Source organism: Sesamum indicum, linkage group LG1, assembly GCF_026168435.1.
Source record: "Sesamum indicum cultivar Baizhima isolate 11 linkage group LG1, ASM2616843v1, whole genome shotgun sequence".
NCBI lineage: Eukaryota > Viridiplantae > Streptophyta > Magnoliopsida > Lamiales > Pedaliaceae > Sesamum > Sesamum indicum.
The window spans coordinates 5699127-5710863 of NC_142657.1; the positions used below are offsets into that span (position 1 = coordinate 5699127).

The 11737-nt window shown below is 36.3% G+C and overlaps 1 long non-coding RNA gene across 1 annotated transcript; it reads left to right on the plus strand.

The window, feature by feature from the left end:
- Window positions 1-10013: 10013 nt before the first annotated feature.
- On the plus strand, window positions 10014-11413 carry LOC148789376 (uncharacterized). Its single transcript, XR_016067798.1, has 2 exons — window positions 10014-10423; window positions 11180-11413. It is a non-coding gene; the product is annotated as an uncharacterized LOC148789376 (long non-coding RNA).
- The last annotated feature ends 324 nt before the right edge of the window (window positions 11414-11737 follow it).

Below are 11737 nucleotides of genomic sequence, written 5' to 3' on the forward strand. Positions count from 1 at the left end.
CACCCCTTGGAATTATGGTTTCATTGCGATTTAATTTTATTTTACGCAATTTCTTTTAATAACTTCCACTTGCGCGTTCCCAGGCCAATCCAGTTGAACCTTGCGGTGCCTTTCAAGTGGTATTAGAGTTCAGATCGATGTAGGAGCTATAGTATTGTGTGAATAAGCATGAAAAAATATTGTTAATTGCTTTTGAGGCATGAATATTTTTGCTTATTCTTGATTTATATGAAAAAATTAATTTGTTTAATTTTTACAATTTTGGATGATTTAAGTACTTTTTGATAAAATACTTGTTTTAATTTCAATTTAATGTGTGAAAATCAAAAAACAAAAGAAAAGAAAACTAGTACTGTAGCAGTGCATTGCTTAGTGCTTGCGGACTAGAGCCTGCGCCCAGGCCTAGTCAGCGTGCACGCAGGTAGTCTGTGTGCGCACGCGCGACCGGCTGTGACACCACTTTGCTACTGCTGCTGCTGAAGGACAACAGCTAGTTCGTTTTTCTCCATGTTTTCGAAAAATTAGACTTTCCCATTTCTGCACATTTTCTGAAAAATATTAATCGTTGCTGATTTAATTTTGGAGAAAATTGGATTATTTCTAGAACTAAATTGCTTTAATTAATTTGATTTAATTGCGTGCATTGGATGAACAAGGTTTAATCATCCATATGAGTTGTAAATTTTAAACTTATTGTTTTCTACATATACTTGTTTATCGTGATATTGGATATTGATACTTTTGGGATGTTCATTTTCTTGTGTCGTATGATGAATTGTCATTATGCGCTAGAACAAATGTGAATGAATGATCACGGTGCCCTAGAGCGCATATATGTCTTTTAATTTTTGTTGGGTGGGCCCGTGTTCCCATGTGATCTTATTTTCTGCTCTCTCCTCATTTTGAGTTTTGGAATAATAACGCTTGCTATCTCCGTCCCCCCGACTTATGATCGGGGTTTCTTATTCAATTGCAAATGAGAATAGTATAGGACTTTTTTGGTGAGATTTTTCATTTTGAGCAAGCCCATGGAGAAGAAGGCCCACAAAGGAGGATACCCATGGGAAGGCGGCCTATGGAGATGTCACAAGGCCCATCTATATGTTAATGGGTAATATTACTTCGTAATAACAAGGGCCACCTTAAACAAACCTTAGACTCACTGTGGGCTCAGTAGGTTGTATAGATTTTGCTCCTGATTATCCAACAGGGGTATGCTCGGTTTCACTGCATACGATGTGTTTATTTAAATGCTTTAAATATTTGATATTTATACGTGCACTGTTTACATGTGATGAGGTCTCGATTGAAGTGTTAGGGGCCCAAAATGAATTTGGATCAAAATGGTTTGATCTGTCCAAGGTTTTCATCCACAATAATGTAATGAGGAAGTTGTCACTACCCAAGTGTGGTCTCACAAGTCAAGGCACATTTGTAATAGTGGCAAACAGTACAATTATTGTAAATAAAGGAAGACACTCAATGTTTCTCCTATCTGACGAGTCGTGTGGGTCAACTGTCGAAGTGTGATTTGATTAATGGGGTGAGCCCAACACTAAACAAATATTAAGCCGACAAATGGACTTGGATCGAAATGGTATTTCGATCTATCCAAGCCTTCCATAGCAATATCATGAGGAACATACCGCTATCCAAGTGTGGTCTGACAAGTCATGGCACATTTGGAATAGTAGGCAAACTGCATTATTGTTATGAACAAAGGAATATACTTGTTGTTTTCCTATCTCACGAGTCGTGGGGGCCGACAATTGAGGTATGATTTGGTTGATGGGTTGGGCTTAACACTGGGTAGCGTAATTCGCCTGTAGTCTTCGGGATCATATGAATAGGTGAGGAAAAGATCTTGAAAATCTAATGGGATGAGAATGGTATTGGATACCTCCCATGAGGCTTTTGCTATGTGAATCGTAAAAGCAGGGCATTGTGGATCCCAAGCCCACTAGGAAAGGCTATTCCCGAAAACCCATTTGAGAATGATAGGCTTTCGCATAAATGGTGGGAGAGTTAAAGACTAAAGATCAAGTCTTTAAGTTTAATTATAAATTACAATCATTTGCTTATTTCTGTTTAATTTTCTAGTACCTAGAAAATGTCTAAGAATCCTTTAACCATGATAATTGAGACTAATAAATTCAATGGCACGAACTACAATGATCGACTGCGAAATCTAATGATTGTCTTAGATTTCGAGAACTAGGGCTATTTCTTGGACAAGCCACTCCCAACGGCCTTTTCAAAATGGTTCTTGCCCGAATAACATATCACGTTCGAGAAGTGGTTTAAGAACAATCGTAAAGTCCGCAGTATCATATTGGCTTCAATGTCCAATGACATCCAAAAGCAATATGATAGGCCGGATGATGTTCCCTCGATAATGCTTTGCATGAAGGAAGGTTATGCGGTTCATGGTAAAAATATTAGATATGCCGCCAGAAAAGCATTCTTCGGGACTAAGATGGTCGAAGAATCATCTGTACGAAGTCATGGGGTTAGGATGCTATTCGTAGTGGAGAATCTCAAAGACCTTAAAGCTGGGCTTGATAATGGCACATACATTGACGTGATTTTTCAGTCACTTCCTCCGTCCTATGACCTATTTATTATAACTACAACATGAACAAACTTCAAAAGTCTATTCATTAGTTAATGAATATGCTGGTCTAATACGAGACGACGACCCACAAGTCTATGTTAATGGAATTAGTAGGAGAGGCTTCAACCTCCAAAACTAAAAGCAAGAGGGCCGGACATTGGAAGAGGAAGAAGGGCAATGGAAAAGCCATCCTAGCCACTACTAGCGCTTTGAGTGCCCCTACTGCTCCCATTTGGGCAAAAGGAAAGAAAGGTTGGCGGTTCTTAGCGGTCGAAGGCAAATGATGTCTGCAATCATTGCCAAGGAAAGGGGCACTGGAAGAAGGAGTACCCACAACTCCTCTCCAACCCAAGTACATTTGTGACTGAATTGAATATGATAACTAATTCTGCTTCTTGGGTATTGGATACCAGTTGTGGAGCTCACATCTGCAATAACTTGCAGATGTTGGAAAGAAGCAGAAAGCTAAGTAAGGATGAGATGATTCTAAGGCTAGGCGATGGGATGGCCGTCGCTGCGGAAGCCGTGTGATTTCTCAACTTAGAAATTAGTGATCATATTTGGATAGAATTAAAAGACTATTATTATGTAACGAGCATGATTAGGAATATTGTTTCCGTTCCTTTTTTAGACAATGATGGTTATATATTTACGATTAGTAAAAAATAGTTTTTGTTTGATGATTGATAATAACTATCATCTGGTTGGTACATTGGTAAATGGTCCTTATATTCTCCAATAGTCTAATTGGATTATGACTCTCCAACACAAATAAATATTAGATAATCATGAAAATACACAGTTATAGCACGCAAGGCTAGGCCATATCTCAAAAGATATGATGAGAAAGTTGGTAGACTCAAAGAGTCTAGAGGTAGATGATTTGGATAGCCTATCGACTTGTGAATCCTATCTGAAAGGGAAATGAACAAGAAGCCTTGTTTTAGACAAAGTGCGCTTGCCAATGGTCTTTTGGATTTGATCCATACAGACGTTTTTGGAACATTACATACTCCGGCTGGAGGAGTCCCGTACTTCATAACCTTTATAATGATCATTCATGGTATGATTATGTTTACCTAATGAGAACTTGAAGTTGAGAATCAAACTGACCGTAAAATTAAAGCACTTTAGTCGGATTGGGGCGGAGAGTATTTAAGTGGTGAATTCATTAATTATTTAAAGACGAATGAAATTCTCTCTCAATGGACTCCTCCTGGAACACCACAACTGAATGGCATGGGTGAAAGGAGGAATCGAACCCTGTTAGACATGGTTCGATCCATGATGAATTTTACGGAATTTCCCTCATCCTTCTAGGGTCATGATCTTGAGACGACTGCCAAATTACTTAACATTGCACCATCTAAGACGGTGCCCCAGACGCCATATGAGATATGGCATGGCAAACCTGCGTCCTACATGTACTTGAGAGTGTGGAGTAGCTTTGCATACGTTAAGAGGTTAGTGGGAGACAAACTAGACTCGAGGTCTAGTTTGTGTTGGTTTGTCAGATATCGAAAAGAAACTACGGGATACCACTTCTATAATCTATCTGAGCAAAAGGTTTTTATCTCAAGGAACGCAGTGTTCTTGAAAAAAGGTGTTCCTGCGGATAGCCGATGCGATGAGGTGCTACTTGAGGAGACAAGTGAGACACCTCAGCAGAACAAAGGAACCTCATTTGAGCCTATAGCTCCCACTGGTGGTGCTCCAATCCTTCATAGGTTAACTAGGGAATCGTGACCATTTGATAGGTACAGATTCCTGAGAATGACCAGTCAATTGGATAATGATACAAGTACATAAAGAGAAGCGATGTTGGACATCAATTCGAATAAGTGGCTTGAGGCCATGAAATCTGAAATGGACTCGATGGGTTCAAATCAAGTTTTTGACCCTTGTAGACCCTCCTAAAGGTGTTAAACATGTTGGGTGCAAATGGGTCTACAAACGTAAGCTTGGACCTGATGGGGAAGGTTACAGCCTTCAAGGCTAGACTCGTGGCAAAAGGATACACTCAACGACCTGGGGTCGATTTTGAGGAAACCTCGCTCATAGCCATAACCAAGTCCATTCAGGTTCTGCTTGCCATAGCAGCATGGATGTGAAAATGACTTATCTCAATGATTTTGTTGAGAAGAGATCTGCATGGATCAGTAGGAGGGTTTCACTTTCCTTGGAGAAGAACAGAAGGTCTGTCGTCTCTAAAGGTCCATTTATGGCCTCAAACAAGCTTCCCGAAGCTGGAACACACGTATTAATGATGTCATACGGGGTTATGATTTCATCAAGAACGAATTTGATCCTTTTATATACAAGAAGATCAATGGGAGCGCGGTTGCGTACCTTGTGCTTTATGTATACGACATCTTACTGATTGGGAATTATGTTAAGATGTTGGGCGACATTAAAGCATGATTGTTAACATAATTTTCTACAAAGGATATGGGTGAGGCCTCTTAGATCCTTGGCATCAAGAAAGATGTTAGAGTTGATCTAATCCTTGTATATTGAAAAAGTCTTGAAGAGATTCAAGATGGAGAACTCAAAATGAGGATTCCTTCCCATAAGGCATGGGATTAAAATGTCCAAGAAGCAGTCTCCCAAGAATGATGAGGAACTTAAAAGGATGTCGGACATCCCCTATGCTTCAGCGAAAGGAAGCATTCAGTATGTTGTCTAGTGCACCAGGCCCGATATCGCATATGCTTTGAGCGTGACGAGAAGATATTAGGCATGTGACGGGGAGGCGCACTGGAGCATAGTTAAGATAATACTTAAATACCTAAAAAGGACTAAAGATATGTTCTTGATTTACGATAGTGGAGAATTGATATTGGAAGGCTACAACGACGCTAGCTTCCAATCGGATGATGATGCCAAATCTCAATCAAGTTTTGTATTCAAGCTGAATGGTAGTGTGGTTTCTTGGAAAAGTTCCAAGTAGGATACCACAACGGATTCTACCACGGAAGCTGAATACAAGCAGCTAAGGAAGCGGTTTGGATGAAAAACTACATCCACGAGCGGGTTGTGGTACCTAGAACTACCGAGCTCGTAATTATGTTCTGCACATACAACGGGATGATAGCGTAAGCAAAGGAACCAAGATCTCATCACCGTTCCAAACACATTCTTAGATGTTACCATCTACTTTGGAATAAAGGATTTTTACCTTATGGATGGGTAAATGAACCTAGACATGTTTTAATACATCCATTCAAGGTACATATATATTTATATTAGTTATTTTGAATAACTAATGAATAAATATAGAAAAATAATTTTCTCTCCTCCCAATCATCCCACTCGGCCGAACACCCCTCTTGTGCACACTTGGTGTGTTCTACTCCCCAATTATGTTCTAGCAAATTTAATTGAGGAATCCTAGGTTCCTATTGGTGTCCACACGACTTTAGGGGGTCTCTACATTGAGGCCTTGGGTGAACGAATCAACGAAAGAAGTTCGAAATAAATAAAAAAAAGATAATGCTTGATTTATAATTTTTGTTCCTCTCGTTTTTTCATTATACCAATAGCCCTGTTAATTTTATTGTTGTTTAATTTTATTAACTACATCGAATGCTTGGGAACTCCAAGGGTACACCCCTTGAAATCATGGTTTCATTGCAATTTCACTTTATTTTACGCAATTTATTTTAATTGCTTTCGCTTGCGCGTTTCCTGGCCTATCCACTCGCAGCTCGCGGTGCCTTTTATCTACATCTTCAAGGTACCCTCCTTTCTATATTTTTCTTCTTTTCTTGTGTCAATTCTCTTGATGATTTTTGAATTTTGTAGGTGACTTCTGTTTATAAGGAATTTTCTTCTAGGTCTCAAGTGGTTCCTCCTATCCCCCAAATGATGCCCAAAAGCGAAAATTGGAGGATAAGGTGGAATGGCTAGGAAGTGAAAATGCCAAACTAAGTGAGGCCAAGAAAGAGATGACTAGCCGCTGCCAGCAACAGGAGAGGGAGGTGAGGAAGTTGCAGAAGGAAGCAGCCATCCACTACAGCGCTTTGAAGAGGGAGGTAGAGAAAGCAGTGATGGATTTTTCTCATTCTGAGGAGGGCAAGAATTACTTGGAGGCCTATTGGGAAAGGCACTTGAAGGAGTATGAGAGGTCTGTAGAGTATCAGCAGGAGGCGGCCAAGATAGCAGGACCTTACTTCGAGCATGGCTTTTCAGCCTACAAAGGGCAGTTTCAGGCTCAAGGGTACCCCCTTGCGGGAGAAGAACCTTCCTTCCTTGATCTTGCCACAATTCTATACAATACGCCTGATCCCTTTGACGGATGACTCAAGAAAAAATTAATTACATTAACTATCTTTGGACTCAACACCTATAAATTGATTGAATTAATTTATTTGGTTTAATGTAATTAATTGGTTGGATTAGTTAATTAGAGATTGGGTTTAGATTTATTTAATTAGATTAAATAAATCTTTGAACTTAGTTGGGATATAATTAATTTAATTAATTATTGTCCAATGGACTTTCATTGGGCTTAATTTAATTTGATTAAATCAAGCCCGATCCATACTTGAAGTCCAATCCCATTTGAGGGAGATTGGAGCAAGCTAAGAAGGAGTTGAAACTCCTCACCATGATGAACATAATGGAGTGGTTATTTCATCATGGTTGGAGGTTATATGCATATATGTATATAGGTTGACTTGGAGGCAACCTTGGTAACTATTGAATTTTGAATTTAATTATATGTAATGTACAAAACTACACAAATATCATGTATAACTAGCACTTAAGCCACAAAATTTACTCTCTTTTTCTCTCCGAAAATGTTCTCCTTTTTGTTCTACATTGAATTTGATTCAAGTTACAACATAAACTATTCCAAAAGCACTAAACAATAATGTTAGTTTGGAGTTGTTTCTCTTCTTGTTCTTTGTTCTATCTCGCAATAGAAAAAGAACTATGTCTCTTCTTTAGTGTGGTGTGGACAAATTAGAGGGGTTCTATTTTGAATCCTAAAGTAAACGGGCGAATGTAAAAGGAACAACGTATGTTGCTGCTCAACTATAGAAAGAAAACAGTAAAGTTTCATATTTTGTTCATATATATTTTTTTGTTTCATCCTCAAGCTACTTGTCTAGCATGTTTGTAAATTTATTATTATTATAATTTTGACAAACACTGAGAGTCCAAGAATTTCAAAGGGAACATCCCTTTGAACCGTGTTAAATATCATGCTTCCGCCGTATTTTCGGGCCATACTGATTCTTTCAGTGGTATCAGAGCCCTGCTCGGTGTTGTGGCTTTAGGATTTACATGTTATTATGTGTTGAGCATGAACAACATGTTTAATTTGCTTTGGAGAGCATGTTTAATGACTTTGAAGCATGATTATGTGTTTATAAAATATGTATTAATTTTGCTATTAAATTATGGATATTATGTATTTTTTGAAAATTGAATTTTCTGTAAATGGTTTTATTTTAGTTTTTAATTGCATAAATTCAAAAAAATAATTTAAAAAACAGAATTGTACGGCCGTTGCTGCCTTGTCGGCCGCTCATTTTGGCTAGCAGGGCGTGCACAGGCCACTGCCTAACGTGCGTGCCAACGCGCAGGCAGGAGGCTCTGCGCGCGCATACGCGTGGCTGGCTGCTGCTGTTTCAAACGGCTTGGCCGTTTTGTGCCGTTCTTTTCCAAAAAATTGAATTTTCCTATTTTCTTTAATTTTTCTAAAATTATTGATTTTGGCTAATTTTAATTTTAGTTAAATTGAATTTTTTTAAAATTGAATTGTGCCTTAAATTAATTTCGAAATGATTATCAAACAAAGAGAAAAATTGTACATTGGATGTATGGTTGATATCCATTTTTTAATTGTATTATTAGTATGTTATTTTCAGCATTTAATTATATTTTTGGTATTTGATATTGGATATCTATTGTTAAATACATGAATTGTATTTATTTGTATAACATATTTATATTTGATATAAATGTGTTAATTAATGTTTGTTGGATAAACAATAGGGTTGATCACAAAGCCCATTAGTCGAATGCATGGTTTAATATTATGTTGGGTGAGACATGCATGCCTCTTTGCTTTAATTGGGGATAAACAATGGGGATGATCATAAAGGTTGCTTTCTCCGTCCTTTTGTACTCCCCCAACTTTTGATTGGAGTTTTCAATTTTAGTTGTAATGAGTGTAATTAGTATTGCGAGGTTCATTTATTTTGAATAAATGTAAGCTTCCAAGGAGAGGAAGGCCTAGGCCCGTTGGACGGAGCTCATGATGGAAGAAGAACAAAGAGGAAGGCCTATTAAAATAATAATGGGTTACTGTTTTGTAATTGTTAGGTCACCTGGAGTCCTCGGGATGACGTATAAAGCATAAACATGTATAAAAATTTAAATTGTATTAAAATTTATTCTTATTCAACATGTATAAAGCATAAACAGAAATTATGTAAAAAAATATAAAACGGGTGTAAATATTAAGTGCCAAAGATTTAAATTTGTTGAGTCCTTTCAATTTTCTCCAATATTTTAAATACATTCTTAGTAGGAATCGTTTCAAATTCTTCCTTCAAATACATTCTTCAAATTCAATTCTAAACATAGCCTAAAAGTATCAATCAAATAATTAATTCCATTGTCTAGACATTCATTCACATTTTGATACATATATTGCAAAAAATCTTATTGTTTTAATCAATGCTAGGGCAATAACGCACTCATGTGCACATTATCATGGTGAATAATTTTTAAAGTACCTAGAATGCAACGCCCCAAAGATTATAATATATAATTGGGGGATTAATTGATAAATTTTTATGAAACTTAGTTAATTAGTAAATAAAAATTATGGGCCATAATTGGAATGTAATAAAACTTGAACGGATTAAATTGGAGTTCGTTATAATATTTTGGGGCAATTTATATTAATTAAAGAAAATTAGGAGGGACGTAATGGGTCTTTTAAGAAAAATTTAATTAAATAAATATTATTATTATTATTATTATTATTTATATATATGTATTAGTAAATAATACATGTATATTAGTATATATATATTAATGAATACTACATATATACATATGAAAAGAGAGAGAGGATTGAGAGTGGGAGGTGGGCCATCTCCCCACCGCCTCACTCTCCTCTCTTTACTCACATACACATACATATTACACACATGCACGGCGCACACACACATGAAATTGAGGTTTCTCTCGCGGAAGAAAAATCAGAGGTACGAGAATTGCAATTTCAATTTTTATTTATTTATATAATTACATTATTTAATTAGTTCGTTTATTAAATGTTGTTTATACTAAGTGATGTATTATTTAATCGGAATATTTTATGAGTTTGGCTATTTAAAATAGTGTCAAATTAAATATTAAATTGGATATAAAAATGATATCGTTGGTCAATTAGATTATTAAATTTATTAGATTTAAATATTACTATAGCTAATTTATACAATTCAATCGGAATTGTTAACCAAATACGCAATTATGTGTATTATTATTCAATTAAAGTGTATAATAGCGAGAAATTGATAGGAAATTCATAGAAATATTCTGAAAATTATATTTAATAAATGGTATGTTAATAAAGAGGAAAAATGAAGATTTGTATTTCGATAGAAATACAATAGTAAAGAATTATTAGAAATTGTACGAATAATATTTAATATTATATTTAAAAGAAAATACGATATTCTCGATATATTAATTGTATGTGGTATAACTCATTATATAATACGGGGGTGAGGTGAAAGGACTGACAATTAGCAATTGAGTAGAAAGAAACGTTGGAAGGTCGAGGTAAGAAAATAATTAATATTATCTATATATGTCCCCTTTATTTGTGCTATTACTGTTATATAAATTTGTGGTTCATGCTGCCATTGATTTCTCTGAAAGTATGTGAGTGATGGATGATTTCATTTGATTGACGGTATTGTGTATGTGGAATGAGGAAATGCAATGAAATATTATGTTTGTTGTTTGATGTGTTGTGAGTGTCTGAGAATGAGAATGTATTGATATATGGTTTTACGTTACTAGCTGTTTACAAGAATGGTGATATGTGGAAATGAGGGAGTGGTGGAAATTGAATATAATTGTGGTGTGAATACCCCTTGATGTGTTGAAAAGCCTATAAAGCGATATGAAAAGTGCTATGTGCGAAAAGAAAGTGCTATGTGCGAAAAGAAAATGCTATGTGCGAAATGAAACAGCTATCTGCAAAAAGAAAATGCTATGTGCGAAATGAGATTGATGAGCCGGCTGTCAAGGGGGTTCACTTAAATTTATATAACGGTGAGATTGAGTTGGCGGAAAAACACAATATCACCTTCTAGTAAGCAATCTAGAGAAAATTCGAGTTTGGTTGGTTGTCTTATTATGAGATAGTCATGTGGTATAATAAAGCTGATTATGTTGGAATTAAATTGATTGTATTACATGCGTGTTGCCTGTTCATCTTGTTTTGGTTGTGTTTGATATACATATATAGATAGGGCTGGTTATTTACTTACTGAGTGGCAGACTCATCCCTCTGCTGACATTTTCTTTCAGGAGTAGACTTTGAGGTGTCTGGCTGTTGAAAACTAGGTCTACGCGTTATACTCAGGCAGGTCGGGCCAGTATGCAGTTTTCTCCTCTTTGTCAGTTAAGAGTACAAACCACATTTTATTTGTACAGAGATAATATAAGTGTACGGATTACCTGTGACGAATCACTTTGTGATGTGTGATATGTATATATATAATATTGTGGATTGATAATAACTATTATGACGTGTTGGGATTACGTATGCAAATTAATTAGATGGTTATGTGTAAATGTATATGTATGAACACAGGGATTACTATAAGTATGACGTTTAGGATAGATATAGCCCTTGTAGCAAAGGGGGTGCTACATTAGAAAATTCTCAAACTCCAACACTCCTCCTGGAGAAATTTCTTGGGGACTCTAAGCTTTGATTTTAGCTCTTCGAACTTTGCTTTAGAAAGAGCTTTAGTTAATATATCAGCCATCTGATCTTCAAAGCGACAATACACCAGATTGACTTCTGTATTCTTTTTTGCTTCTCTAATTGCATGAAACTTCATATTGATGTGTTTGGTTCTT